This window comes from Colius striatus, chromosome 25 (genome assembly GCF_028858725.1).
Source record: "Colius striatus isolate bColStr4 chromosome 25, bColStr4.1.hap1, whole genome shotgun sequence".
Taxonomy (NCBI): domain Eukaryota; kingdom Metazoa; phylum Chordata; class Aves; order Coliiformes; family Coliidae; genus Colius; species Colius striatus.
In genome coordinates this window covers 5078620-5092473 of record NC_084783.1, presented here as the reverse complement: position 1 = coordinate 5092473, position 13854 = coordinate 5078620, and the positions used below count along the sequence as shown (strand labels likewise).

At 43.5% G+C, this 13854-nt stretch overlaps 1 long non-coding RNA gene across 1 annotated transcript; it reads left to right on the top strand.

The window, feature by feature from the left end:
* The first annotated feature begins 10866 nt into the window (after positions 1-10866).
* LOC133627796 (uncharacterized) lies at positions 10867-13626 on the top strand. Its single transcript, XR_009820398.1, has 2 exons — positions 10867-12121; positions 13373-13626. It is a non-coding gene; the product is annotated as an uncharacterized LOC133627796 (long non-coding RNA).
* The last annotated feature ends 228 nt before the right edge of the window (positions 13627-13854 follow it).

Genomic DNA, 13854 nt, shown 5'->3' with positions numbered 1-13854 from the left:
CAGGTGATGGACTGTACTCTTCTTCCTCACCCAAGCCAGGGACACCTTGGTAAGAATCATGCTTTTTGTCTAGGTGACAATCCCCAGGACAAGCATTGCTGCCATTTTGATCATATATTAGCACAACTGCAGTGTGTTTATCAACAGCAGTGTCCAATCTGTGATATCTGTCACCTTCCTAATTTCTCATAAATTCTAATGCTTGACTTTTGAAGCAGTTTTCAGTGAAAGTCCCCAGCAGCAGCTCCTGACAGACTAGTCAAGCTCAACCTTCACGTGACACAAGCCATTGGCCACTGGCAGCCAACGTGCTGAGGCCAGAAGAGCGTGAATGTGCAGAGAAACCTTAAAGCTAGCTACTGAGTAAGTGCCTGGGAGTGACTGCTCTGCTAAGAACACCTGGGCCATATGTGGCAGGCCTTTCCAGACTGCTTTCCAGGTTTGTAGATGGAATGTGTTCCTCTCAAAGACATATTGTGTCCTGTATTGGTTTCTTTTTTACCTATGGAACCTCTTTCTGCGATGGTTCTTTCAAAGCATTTGCTTGGTGTTGTCTGCATAGTGGTACATTTCTAGCTTAAGCTCTGTGTGTCTATAAAGATTTCTGGCCTGCTCAGAAAATGCTGGGAACATTCTCCTTGCACTCGTTGCAGTGCAATTCACTTTCTTCCTGGTATTACTAAGGGTGTAACTAGATTCTTGCCTCCTTTTATTAAAAAAATAGGAGTACATTGACCTATAGTAACTGGATGTGTAAGGTGTGTGCAGCACACTGGATAAGAAGTCAATATATAACAAACTACCCATTAGGAGTTTGTTAAACCTTTGAGAAGGGCTGGGGAAGGGGAAAAATCCCAGTGATGTCACAGAATTCTTATGTTTGGAAAAGACCTTTTAAGATCATCAAGTTCAGGCAGTCACTTCACACTGCCAAGCCTATCACTAAACCATATCCCTCATATCCCTTTTGAATATCTCCAGGGATGGTGACTCCACCACCTCCATGGGCAGCCCATTCCAAAGCTTAATAACCCTCTTAGTGAAAATGTGCTTCCTCATGTCCAATATAAACCTCCCCTGGCGCAACTTAAATCCATTTCATGTGCTGTCGTTCATTACTGGAGAGAAGAGACCAACCTCTACCAGACTACAACTCCCCTCCAGGGAGTTGTAGAGAGTCATCATGTGTCTTCTCAGACTCCTTTTCTCTAGGTTAAACATCCTCAGCTGCTCCTCATAAGACCAATTCTCCAGATCCTTCACCAGCTTTGCTGCCTGTCTCCTTTCTTGTAGCTAAAATGTATAGTATATCATATTAAATCTCTTTTTTTCCACATCAACTTATCCACGAGCCACTAGGAGAGCAATGAGTTGTTTAAAGTGATTCATCTGTTGTTTCTGCTCCCTTACAGGTGTTAAATGACCTGCAACTAATAGTTCTCCATGTCCAGCCATTCATTCTGTCATTGCCAAGTGTTGCACGCAGCAGGGTCGTGTTCTGAGCCAGAAACGTGAGCTGCACCGACGACATTGGCCACTGGATGGGGAACTTTGCTAAGCAGTCATGTCATAGGTTAGCTGCAAATTTAGATTGTTTCTTTTTGGTAGATGAACATTTGAATAGAAAGACTCCTATGTAGTGGAACTGCTAGTCAAACTGTTTTTCCTGAGTTTAACTTGCTTATTGTGTGTCATTCTGAGGCTAAGGAAGTTAAGAGGCATCTTAAATATGAGAGTGTAGGGATGAAATGAAAATCAAGTTTATAGTGTCTTGATAATTCTGTCTCTGCACAGGCACAAGTCAGAATGTCTTCCAAGTCAGATTTGTTTATGGGAAACCTCATTGCTGGTCTAAAAATTATTAAAGAAGTACTTGTAAATTTTACTCAAGTGACTTTCTACCACTGAGATACTCTTGTATGTGTGTGTGTGTGTGTGTGTGTGTATATATATACACCTCCAAATGCTACTTAAATCACAGACAGCAACACAAATTTTCCTTGCAAAGTGAAGTGGAATGCTGTTCTGTTCCTGGAGAAGGGTGGTGAGAAAGGTTCTGCTTGCAGTGATCACAGGTACAGGCTAAATCCTTTGGGGCCATAGTTTGTCCCCAGTGCTGCAGGTGGCAGTCATTGTCTGCACTGCAAGCCTGAGGCAAAAGGCCAGTCCTGACAACTGAATGTGCAAAACAATAAAGCTCTTGGGGGTGTGCACTCATTGTTTCAGAAGAATTGTAGGCATTGATTTGAGGGTTATGCCATTCTTCTCTTTTAAGTTGGCCACTTGTAATCATTTTTTGTATAAACGCAAGAACAAGTGTTAGGTGAAGCAGCCTGGCCCTCCAGGAAAGGGTTTTAAACTATTTTGAACTGATCCCTTTCCATCTTGATCTTCTTGAATATTCTTTCTAAGTAATTCTGGTTTGGCTCTTTGCAGAACTGGTTTAGGATCCTCCACCTTGAAACAACCACAGAATTAGATGCTGCTGTATTTATCACTGTACCAACAACAACAAAGAACCACAGAATCACTGGAGCAGGAGCTAAACAGATGTGACACCAGTTATTTTGTATTTTCCTCTTGTTTTCTGAAAACATCACATGCTCTGAATCAGTTGGAATCCTAAACAACTTAAGGGCTCTTTTCAGAACCTAGAGTTATCAATGTTCTCCCTTCTGTAACTTGTATTAATGTCCATTCAGTTTTGTTCTCTCTGAACTTGGGCACTGTGTGTTACCTAAGCATTCATATTTTAGGCCAGAGTTCTTATTGAGTAATTGTTAACTTTCTTGTCTCCTAAGGTGGTGGGTTGAGGGGCTTTTTTTCCTCTTCCAAAAACTGAAAGCAATTGTGAAATGAGGCAGCTGAGTGCCTGGGTGGGAAGGGAGAAGCACTGAAATGCATTTACCTCCTGCAAAACTCTAATGGTCTGAAAAGCAGTTGGCAAAGATCATGTTAAGCTAAGTTTGCACTGCCTGCATTCTTTTCTTTCTTGGGGAGCTCTGACCACATGCTCTCCAGTTGCACTGGTGTTGCCTGACTGTTTGCCCACCACCAGCTCGAGAGGACTGAGATAAAGCCTTTTTTACTGTAATTCTTCTGCTCTCTGCCATAGGGTCAGCAGGAATCAACAGGAAGGAGCATCTCTCTTGCCTCTGGCACACTATAGCTGAAGCCTCACTTGTCTCTTCACCATTACTCCCAAATCTACAGTTCCTTGTTCACACTAGCTTCAAATGGAGCTGAATCCTTGCTCATCAGCAGCAAGTAAGCAGCTCATGGCCCCAGCAGATATTTCTGCATGTTAGGCTAATGAGAACTTCTGGGATTACTGCAGCCTTCCCTGCCTTGGAGCAGACATCCCTCTGTCAGAGATCTGGAAACTCATACTGAATGTGATAAACAAAACTACTGGCTGGACTGTGATTTTCAGGACATGAGAAGAGCTCCACAGCAACAGAAGATGGAACAGCTCTGAAAGGCACCACTGACCCACACTGATTAAGAGCATTTCCAGTGCTTACATTCCTGTTCAACTCTCAGGAATGATTTTCAGTTGTTTCTTCCAGTGCATTTGTGTGTGGTCTGTAAAGCAAGCACGGGGATGGAGGATAAGTTTTGCAGAATAGTCTCAAAATGATGAGTTTCTTTTAAAGTATTCCTGTGATAATGTGTATGCAAGAGCTCTCAAGTTTCCTGCTATTTCAAGATCTTAAATGTCCTATGGTAGGGGAGCAAATGTCAGCTGCCTCTCAAGATGGAACTTTTGTTTTTACAGATAATGTGTACTTGGAGATGACCTGTAGGATATCAAAACTTAATTCCTTGGTTTAATATCTATTCTATGTGGGGATGGGAAGTTAAACGTGATTGAACAATAGAGTTTTCAGGACTACTACCCGTGATTATATTCTCTGTGTGGCACTTTTCAGCTGTGAGGTTTTGGTGTGTATTTCTTCAGAACTTTTTAGACAGTATTTCAGGAAGTTAAATGGTATCGAGCAACTCTAGGAGTGCATCACTGATCCTCTGCTAAACCAGGATGAAGCTTATTAGTTGGAGTGTAAAGTGATGTCAGTACACTTCCACAACTTCAGTGTATCGTGGGCAGAGCATAGGCAGTGTCTGTACAGGCCAAAGTACCCAAAGATGTCGAGAGCCTTGAACTCTTTGTTTTGAGAAACTTGTCTTGACATAACTGAATAAGATCCAATTGCTCACCTTAATATGGTTTGTATGGTAAAAGGACACCTCTACCCCTTCCTACCTCTACCTCTCCTTTTCCTAGTTATAAAAGTGTCCAGTTGAATTTTCAATCACTCTCAGGTATGGAGACGTCACAACCTTTCTAGATCCCTTACTTCTGTATAAAACACCAGACTATGCACAAACCTCTGTTGCATCAGTCATATGTAGAGGCTGAAAAGAAAACTGGAAAGTAATTCCTTACTGACAGCTGTCTCATTAAGCACAGTGCTCTGTTCTAAGTGAGCATCTGACCAGATGAATGATTTCTTAGGACTTTTGAAGTCATTTTGTAAGGAATTAAAATGTTACATTACTGTGAAAGATCAGCCTCTCCCGTTCTGTAGGTGATTAATAAGTATTTTTGACACAACTAGGTAATAATTCCATCCTTGATATCATTATCATGTGATATGCTACTCAGAATACATTCTTAATTTCAGTGGGCTCTTTAATGATCCTTGTAATTTTGTTCTACAGGTGCTTGTATTCCCAGGAGGCAGGATCAGTCTTGTTTCTACCGCTTTGTCTCTGGACTGATGTCATTTCTGTTAAAGACATCATCATTGCTGGTAAGCTTGCAGTAGGATGGCCAGGCTGGTGGGACACTTCTTTCAGTTATCAGTTTCTATATCAGATATCTATGACTAACAGAAAGGAGGCTGTCACAGAAACAGAAAGGGAGAACAAACCTAAGAGTTAAAGCAATGGGTGTAGGGTTTTGGTGGGTTTTTTTACCATGAATATAATGCTGTAAAAATTAACTAAGACCTTAATCTTGGCTGGTGGTACGTACTGACTGACATGAGTGTACTTCTATTGGGAAGGGGGACGAGTGATTCTGGCTTCCCTAAAGCTGAGGACTTGTCTGTTGTTTATTTTTCACCTTCTGCTGAAATCTAGTGTTTACAGAACTTGATGCAAACATGAATAACTGCTAGTCTTGTTTTTATTGCAGCATCTTTTCTTACATGCACCATTTACAAGTGTATTCTCACAGTCTTTAATTATTACCTCCTGTGCCTTTAGGTCTGGTTATTTGTGTGAGAAGTTAGTGATAACACTCATGCAGAGGCAGTTAACAAAGGCTCATTATTAATATCCTCATCCTACCACTTGATTCTTATGAGTACTCATATTGATTGGAATTTGCAGTTGAGGGGGACAAAAGTGAAAGGAGGCTGAGGGTAACAGCACTCAAGAATTGGTGTCATTTACAGCTTAGTGTTAACTGGGTTTTGTTTGCCAAATACCTGGCTGGTGGTTTTAACTTTGCAGGGTGGATGAGACACAGTGGGGGAATTCTTGTTTCTGCAGAATAAGGATGAGAATGTACAAGTGGTCAGGTTGTCAGTTAGACCTTGTCAGAACCAATACAGAGGCATTCACACCTTTTTCAATGAACTGCAGTCCCTCCCTCACCTTTCTGCCACACCAGTAGAGCCACAGCAACCCCCTGCATGCTTTCCACCTGGACAAGTGCCTGACATTCCTGACATTTCCTGAGGACCAGAATCACCTTTTTTGTTGTTAATGAAATAAAAATGTGAAGTATGTGCTGTGCACACGGGTGGGTGAATGTGGCTCACAGATTTGACTGATGAATAGTTTTTATACATAAGCAGTTCTTACAGAACTTCCTTTAAACCCCTAACTATTACCAGATGTGGGTTGCAGGCGGCTGCTGGAATTCCAACACCTGTTGCATCACACTGAATAGGATTCATTTGGCAGGCACAGAAAATTCCATTTCAGTAACTAAATGGTTTGAAATGGTATCTCTGGTTCTAGCCTTATTTGCAGCATTGCACATACTTTCATAATTAGAATATGAGTTTGCAGTCTTTAGAGACTATCATTGCCTGGTATTTCTTGTACTCACTAAACATCAAATACAAACTCTTCAATTTGGAAGAAATTTCTCCTTTAAAAAAAGTTAACAATGAGTTAAAAGGCCATATGCCATGTCATGATAATTTCTAGCTGTGATTTCTTAGGTGTAGAAATACACTGGTCTGTGTTCAAAACTGTTACAGCATTGTGCTGAAGGTGCTGGAGCTTCATTTTAGAAGTGTGCTCTGCTGCAGTGATGAATTCGTTGCTGAATCGTGTCACTGCTCTATCCACAGAGCTTTATTCAGAGATACAACGTGGATGGCTACAGAATGGCTGTTTAGTGGCACCTTATGGGGTTTTTTGGTATGTACCCCGTAGATCTTGGGCAGGAGTCTATAAGGAGCTGTTTGTGGGTCTGCTCTACAGAGACATGCATTAGGTGTAGAGGTAACTGTTCTTTTGCAAGCATAGTGTTGTTTCATCCAGAACATACCTGATCTCTGCAGGACTACTATCAAAGGCCTTGTTTAGATTAGTGAGGTATTGCACACGAGTTGTAGGCTGCCACACCATGACAGCAGCAGAGGTGCTCCATTTTCATTTTACCTCCTTATTGTCTTCAATCAAATGATTCCAACATGCTTTTAAGTATCACTCTGAGGGAGGAGGCTGACATCAGTATTGCTACTTTGCAGGCAGGAAAATACTGAGATATACGGGTTTTGTGGTTCTATATGAGAATATGACGAAGCTGAAAAAGAATCTGGACACACCACATTTTGCTTTCTCTTTGCTATTTTGATGTTAAAAACCCCCAACATTCCCACTTCAATGTGCTCTTCTAAGTTGCTTCTCAGAGCTTAGCTGGTTTGGTTGGGAAATGATCTTTCTGCTTCCAGAGTCTGAATGAGTTTGAATAAGCTGAAGGAGAATCCAGCAGTAAGGAAGAATCCACGCTCTTAAATGTAGATGAGTCAGGCTATTTCCATTTCTAGTTGAGTTTCAAAGGCCCAGATGCATTATAAACCAGAGTTATTTTATTAAGAATATTGTAAACAGAAGTGCAACCCAGGCTTAACAGAGCTGGCAAAAGCAAATGTTGGATCTCAGCTGTGCCATCGTTGCATTTAGTACAGAGAAAAAGAAAACTAATGTTCCAGTGAAACATTTGTGGAAAAATACAGCTCTCAAAAAGACAGAATGGTGGCCATTGTGCTTAATTCTACATAAAAACAGCCTAATGTCAACTGACCTGACATCATCCCAGAGAATAGCACCGCAGGGTTTGTGGAGAGCATTCCTGTCCAACTAATAAGCATAATCTAGCAAAATACATCCCAGAATCACAGAATGGTGATTTACTTTACACATGGAGAGAAAAGATGTGTTGGGAGGGCCTCTGGTTGACTTTGTGCTTTTCTTTCATGTGCCCTCGATTTGGGGCAGATGAAAGAGTCTCCTGGTCGGTGCTGTAGAGTTGTTTTGTAAAGATACATGAGCAGTGAAGTGAGCAAGAGAGGAGCAGTTTTGCTTAAATAGCACAACAGTGAGCAAAATTCATTCAGCTTACGTCATATTAAAGGCTGGAAACTGCTCCAAGTCATTCTGCAGCTCCTCCCACAGATGAGCTTTAGTGAGAAAAATCCCATTGAAAAGAAATCCAAATGGCCTTTCCCAAGGTGGTGAACAGTCTGTAAAAACTTCTTGTTCAGTAGTGAGAGCAGAAATCTGCTGTTATCATTCTATTGAATAAAACTCCTTTAGTTCTCCACCCTGGTCTTGACAATTAGGACAAGTCTGGAAACAAGATCTGTAGAGAAAAATTAGTCAAGGGTTGTTGCTGTGATGAGTGGTTTATGTAGGTGATTTCTTTACAACCTTCCAAACTTGTGTGGCTGTGGCTTTTAAGTGTTGTGTCCAATCCTAAGAGCTGGGATGAGCCTTGCAAAACACATCATCCTTTTGATTTGAGAATGTCACCTGGTATAAAGAATTTTCAGGTGAGGCAGACTTTTTAAAGCCATAGCCTAGTTTCTTTGGGGATTTTTTCCTTCATTTGATAAAACCTGTTCCCTTTTGTTATGCCTCAGCACAGTAATGATATGATGCTGCTGCTTTAAGGTAGACTGAAGTAGGGAAATGCAGTCACATCTAGCAGTGACAGCCATTAGTGAAGATAACCTGAACTTATCAAAAAGCTATGGAGTCAGTGATTTATCTAAAGAGAAGTCATACTAAAATCAGTATAAGTTTCAAACAAGATAAAACCTGAGGCACTGTTTTGTTGCTCTCCTGGCTGTGGACCAATCAGCCTCTGAAGTCCATTTGCTGAAGCAGTCAGGGAAACTTCCTCACTCCTCTGGGTGAGACTGACTTGCAGCAAATGTTTGCTGGTACTGATCCTGATAAAATGGCTGGTGACTGAAATAATTTTAAGAGAGTGAAAAGTAATTGACACATTTGGCAGCTTTAACAACTTGATTTGCTGTTTTTCCTGTTGGAAGCCAGAGGAAAGGGCCTTTGGTGAACAATCGAGCTGCCTTTTGGATACAAATCTGTGTTTTTGCTGAACGAAATGCTGCTCAGTGATTGGTAGAAGAAATGAAACTGAGATTCAAACACTGGAGCTGACAGAGAAAGAAAAGAATAGCATTCAATATTTTTTTCCAGTTTTCCTGGTAGTTTACATTAAGCCAGGTGTGGAGGATTGGAGGAAAGAATCCGTTCAAACTACCTACATTAAGGGTTTTCAGTTATTGCTGGGGCAAGGGCAGCTCTGCTGAAGCACACACCTGGGATCCTGGCTTGCCCATGTTGTCTCTGGCAAGGGATGGAGAAATCATTCCTTGATGTGGCATTTAATCCCTCTCCGTGAGACACGGCATTGATTCTGTCACCTTGCATCCTTGCTTTTGCTTTGGGTGTGCTTTTCCTCCATTTGTGTCAACTCGACTCACCTTCTTCAGCCTGATGCAGTCGAGAGCTCCCCCTCCTGTCTCAAACCCCGGTAACCACGGGTCAGGCCCGAGGGATGGAGATGGACAGAGAGGGCCTAGGAATAGAGGAGGATGGAGTCGCATCAGCCCTGGCACTGGATTTTCAGTTGGAAAGCAGCTCTTTGGTGGGGCTCAGTGGAGTGCAAAAGCTCGCTCGATGGGAGCAGCGCGCAGGGGCTGCTCTGGCCTGGTGCGGCTTGACGGCAGCTTTAAGGCACCTCAGCTCTCGCAGCTGCGGAGTCTGCGTGTGGCACCGTCGAGGAGGAAGGCAGAGCGCTCGGGCAGATGGTCTCCCGGTGCTGCTGAGCGCGGCAGTTGAGGAGCAGATGCCGGCCGGGCTCGGCTGTCGGGGCTGCGGCGAGGAGCGGCGGCTGCAGCCGGGAGCCCGCGGGGGCCGGGCGCGCAGCGCACCTGGGAGCGGGCAGCGCCAAGCCGAGCCCCGGCGCCGGGAGGCGGAGGTGCGGGGCCCGGCCCCCTCCCCCGGTGCACGCCGTCAGGAGCAGGCGGGGAGCCGCAGACAAAGAGCCGGGGCCGCAGCCGAGCGGGCACCGGGGCCAGGAGGGGGCGGCCCGGGGGCGGGGACGCGGCGGGGGCGGGGGCCGGAGGCACCGGGGAGCCGAGCCCGGGAGCGGGGCGGCGGGGGAGGCTCGGGCTGCGCTCGCCGCGAACAAAAGGCTCCTCCTGGCCTCGGAGAGTGCCGTGGCCTGGGGCCCCGCAGCACCATGCCCCGCCAAGAGCCCGGCTGCGTCTGGGGGGTCCTCCTGACCCTCTGCAGCCTGAGCGCAGCCCAGCCCCGGGAGAGGCAGTAAGTACCCAGAGAAGGTCGCGCAGCCTGCGGCGGGCTCCCTGGAAGGGGTGATGGGGGAAGGAGAGGAAGGGATGAGCCTCCCTCCTCTCTGCGAGGGGCTCCGGGAGTGGTTGCCCCAGCTACTTAACAAAGCCTGCGAAAAGTCACGTCGAGGAGCTGAGGTCGGGGAGGCGAGCGGCGGCTGCTCCTGAGCCCAGCAGCACGTTTGTGCTCGCCGGTGCAAAAGTGCACAGCACAGAGAAAGGAGAGGGGGGAAGAAAAGAAAGTCTCCGGAGAAATACCTGCCTCTAGCTGCTCCAGCAAGCGGCTGCAAAGCTTTCTTCTGCAAACAATTCTTTAAGGAATCCGGGGTGTTGCGCAGGGGCTGCTGTTGGGTTTGGGATGGTTGAAGGTAATGATGGTTGCTCCGTAAGAGCACGTGAAGGATTCTTGTGTGGAAAGTCACATTTCCCTGCGGGGAAAGCTTTCTGGATTTTAGGAATTGAGTCCTCAGCTCCTTCTGGAGTGTTTAGGTTAACGTTGATCAAGGTTTGCTGCTTTCTTTCCTTTATCTATGGCTTATTCTAGCCCATCAACACCATGAATAGCTGCATTAATGAAGAGCCACCCACAGCCTATTTTCATTTGCTTAGTAGTAAATATCTCTTTCTACCAAGTTTTGGTGTGATCTGGCAGAGCTGTTAGTGAAATGTGCTTCAAGGATCTGTCCAGTCACTGTCAAGTTAACTGTTAAATTGCCAAGTTAAATATTTAATGTCCAAACGCTCCTCATGAAGTGATTTCAGTATCTGTGCCGATGGGTTGATGCTTCAGAAAGAGCCACAGCAGTTTAGAACAATGTGAATACATGTGCTTCACATATGGCACTGCAGTGCTGTGCTTCTCTGACAGTTTTAATCTAATCATTTCATCCTGGATGCAGATGGTACTCCCTCTGCAGCTTCTTTCTTACCAAGAATTTACAGACAAAGTAGTAACTTTTAGTTGTTATTTGTTATTGTTCTGATGAATTTTCAAACCTGGCAACCACAAGGTTTTGAATCTGTAAATACCCAGTGCAATTAAACTCAAATGCCACAGAGATCTGAACTTCCTTTGGGGGTAATGAGATCTCCATGGCAATGAGGCCTGCTGAGTGAGAAACAGGGGGCTGGAATTTGATAAAAGGTGATTTAAGGGCTGTAAATCATCATCATCTTCATCCCAGAGTGACAATGAATCATGAACTAAACCAAACTGTCTCATGGAGCTGTAAAAAGGCATGGGCTGAGAAATAGGGCTTCAAGAGTCATATGAGGAATTGCCTCATGTAAAAAATCCTTTGGGGCTGAAGAAAAAGCAGAAAGGTGTGTCATGAAGAGAATATAAATGTGTTGCTTACAGCCCAGTGCATCAAAGAGCTCAGAGTCTGTAATCCTTCGAGTTGACAAGTCCATGGCATGGTGCCATTCAGGAATGGTATAGATTCCATTCAGCAGCACAAGGACTGTAGTGCAGATGGGAGGTCGTCTGGGGTGGCTTTAAAACTCTGTATGTGCCAGCTAAAATAAGTCCTTTTTGCCCACTTTTAAACTTGGAAGATAGAATTGTTTGAACAAAAACATGTTAGAATTTGAGCCCAGTCTTGTAGTTGTAGTTTCTGAGCTCCTTCTGTAGAAATTGGAAGTTTAGATGTGGTAGGTTGATGTGAGTCTGACATCCAGAAAGTGCTGAATATCATCACTGAGAGTCTCCTCTTCTTTGTGACAAGTTAACTCTGTAAGGGGAGTGATGAAAAGTAACTGAGATAAAAATGTTAGAAGTATCTGAGTCCTTTCCAAATGAGACATTATCTACAAAACTCTATTGGAGGCTCAGGTATCTCTTTATTCTTTCCCGAACTTCAGCTTTTTTATGGTTAGTTACAGGTTTAGTGTGTTTCTACAGAGTGTATAAATGAATGTATTTATAACGTGTGCAGTAAAGGTCACTATTACTGCCTTTAAATACTGAGGGTTGTTTATGTTATGCATAGAGTGACATACAAATAAGAATCACACTCTTGTTGCTGTTCTTGACTGTCTGCTTCCAATTTTGCTTCTCAGGGGCTATTTGATTGCAGCACCTTCTGTTTTCCGCTCTGGTGTTGAGGAAGCGATAAGTGTAACCATCTTTAACTCTGTCAAGGAGACAACAGTTCAGATTCAGTTAGTGGTGAAAGGAGAAACTGTGTCACGAAGCCATGGAACAGTTCTGGGTAAGTTCCTACAATTCTGAGCTTGAGAACTAGTTTCTAAGTTGAGATGCAGTGAGAGCACATCAGAGTCTCGTGGAGAGTTGCTTTAGATGATAATGGAACTGGAACCAAATGAATTAATTCCTTATCTAGTAAAACTTCTCAGGTGGTTGTGCTACTGTGATTTTGAGATGTGTGTGATCTCAAACATCCAAGACTAATAATTTTGGAACCTCAAGACATGCAGAGACCCCAGATAACTGCTATTGAAATGTTTTACGGTGAATATCCTTTCTTTTGAAATCTGAATGAGTGACCCTGGGCAGCTGGGGAAGGGATAAAAAAATGACACCACCATCATCATCATCATTTCCTACCTTTGTTTTAAGCTGAGTGTGGGAAATGCAACCTCTCCATCTTCAGGCCTGAGTATTGCTGAAAGATGTGGTAATGTTTGAGGAATTGGATAAGTTGGATAATATTTTGTGGGGTTGTGTTTTAAAGGCAGATTCTTCTCTGTCCTGTAAGGACTGAGAGTGTTTGATTATGTCCAACTTACTACTGAATGTGTTTACATTATGGAAAATGAAACCCAGTAGCACTGTTCTTCCACTGCTCACACTGGTGTAAGCTGTAGTGTAGACAGGGCTCAGGCAATCAGGCTTTTTAACCATCATGTTTTAAGCCTTTTCTGTGTAAAAACTGGGAGTTACATAAAAGCCATTTCCTTTCTTGGAACAGATTGTATCTGGTTTCATCCTCCCCTTGTCTTTGAAACTGGCTGACACTTGTTGAGTAATTCAAAGGGGGTGATGCTTCCACATGTGGACAACCTGTGCTAGAGAGAAATCTTAGATATGGCTGTATCCAGCCATCAAAATAAATTCTGTGACTGTTTGTTTTGAGAATTATCCTACTCCAAAAAGAGAACATGTCCTTTTTACAGCAAAATACTTCAATGAGTACAGGATGCTCTGTGCTGGAACCTCAGCCTTGATGGTACTCTAACCATAAAGCACTTTGTAGTTTACCTTGTACAAAAGCTGTGAATAAATGTGGACATAGTTTAATTTAGAGAACTGTGCTGGGCCCAACTTGCTCACCCTGGAGATAGTTTTGCACAATGCAAGAAAATTACTTCAGGTGAAATCATACTGAAGGGGTGTTGCAGTCAGCAGCTCCGTGATGTGGGAGTTTCATTCAACTACAAATGTCTAAAAGGGTAGTACCTGAGCTTGGCAAGAATAACACACTCTCTCTCTCTCTTTTTAGATAAAGGAACAATTAAGCTGAAGGTGAGTATCAATTATTTTAAGATGGTTTTGGTGAAAACATGAGGGACTTGCTTTCAACCACAGCAGGTATTGCTCCCTGAGCAACTGCAGCACAAATGCCACATTCTGGTGTACACACCAAAGAGGAAGCAACCTTCACAAGAGTAAGAATGGAGACAGAAAAGAACAAAGCTTAATCCATCACAGCTCATCTGTCAGGTCCTTACACCATTAAAGAAAATGTGTACAAGAGGTTTATGACAAGGTATTATTTTGGGGGGGGGGGGAGAATAAAGTTATTAAATAGTTAAATTATTAAAGAACACACGCACTATTCATGCACAAGTGATATTATTTCAGTCTGCTTAGCATATCCCAAGGAGTGGACAGCTGCCCCAGGATCTATCCTCTTCTCACTTTCCTTCTATTTCCATGCCATCCTTTCTTCCCTGTTAAAGTAGCACAAGCATTCATACATTC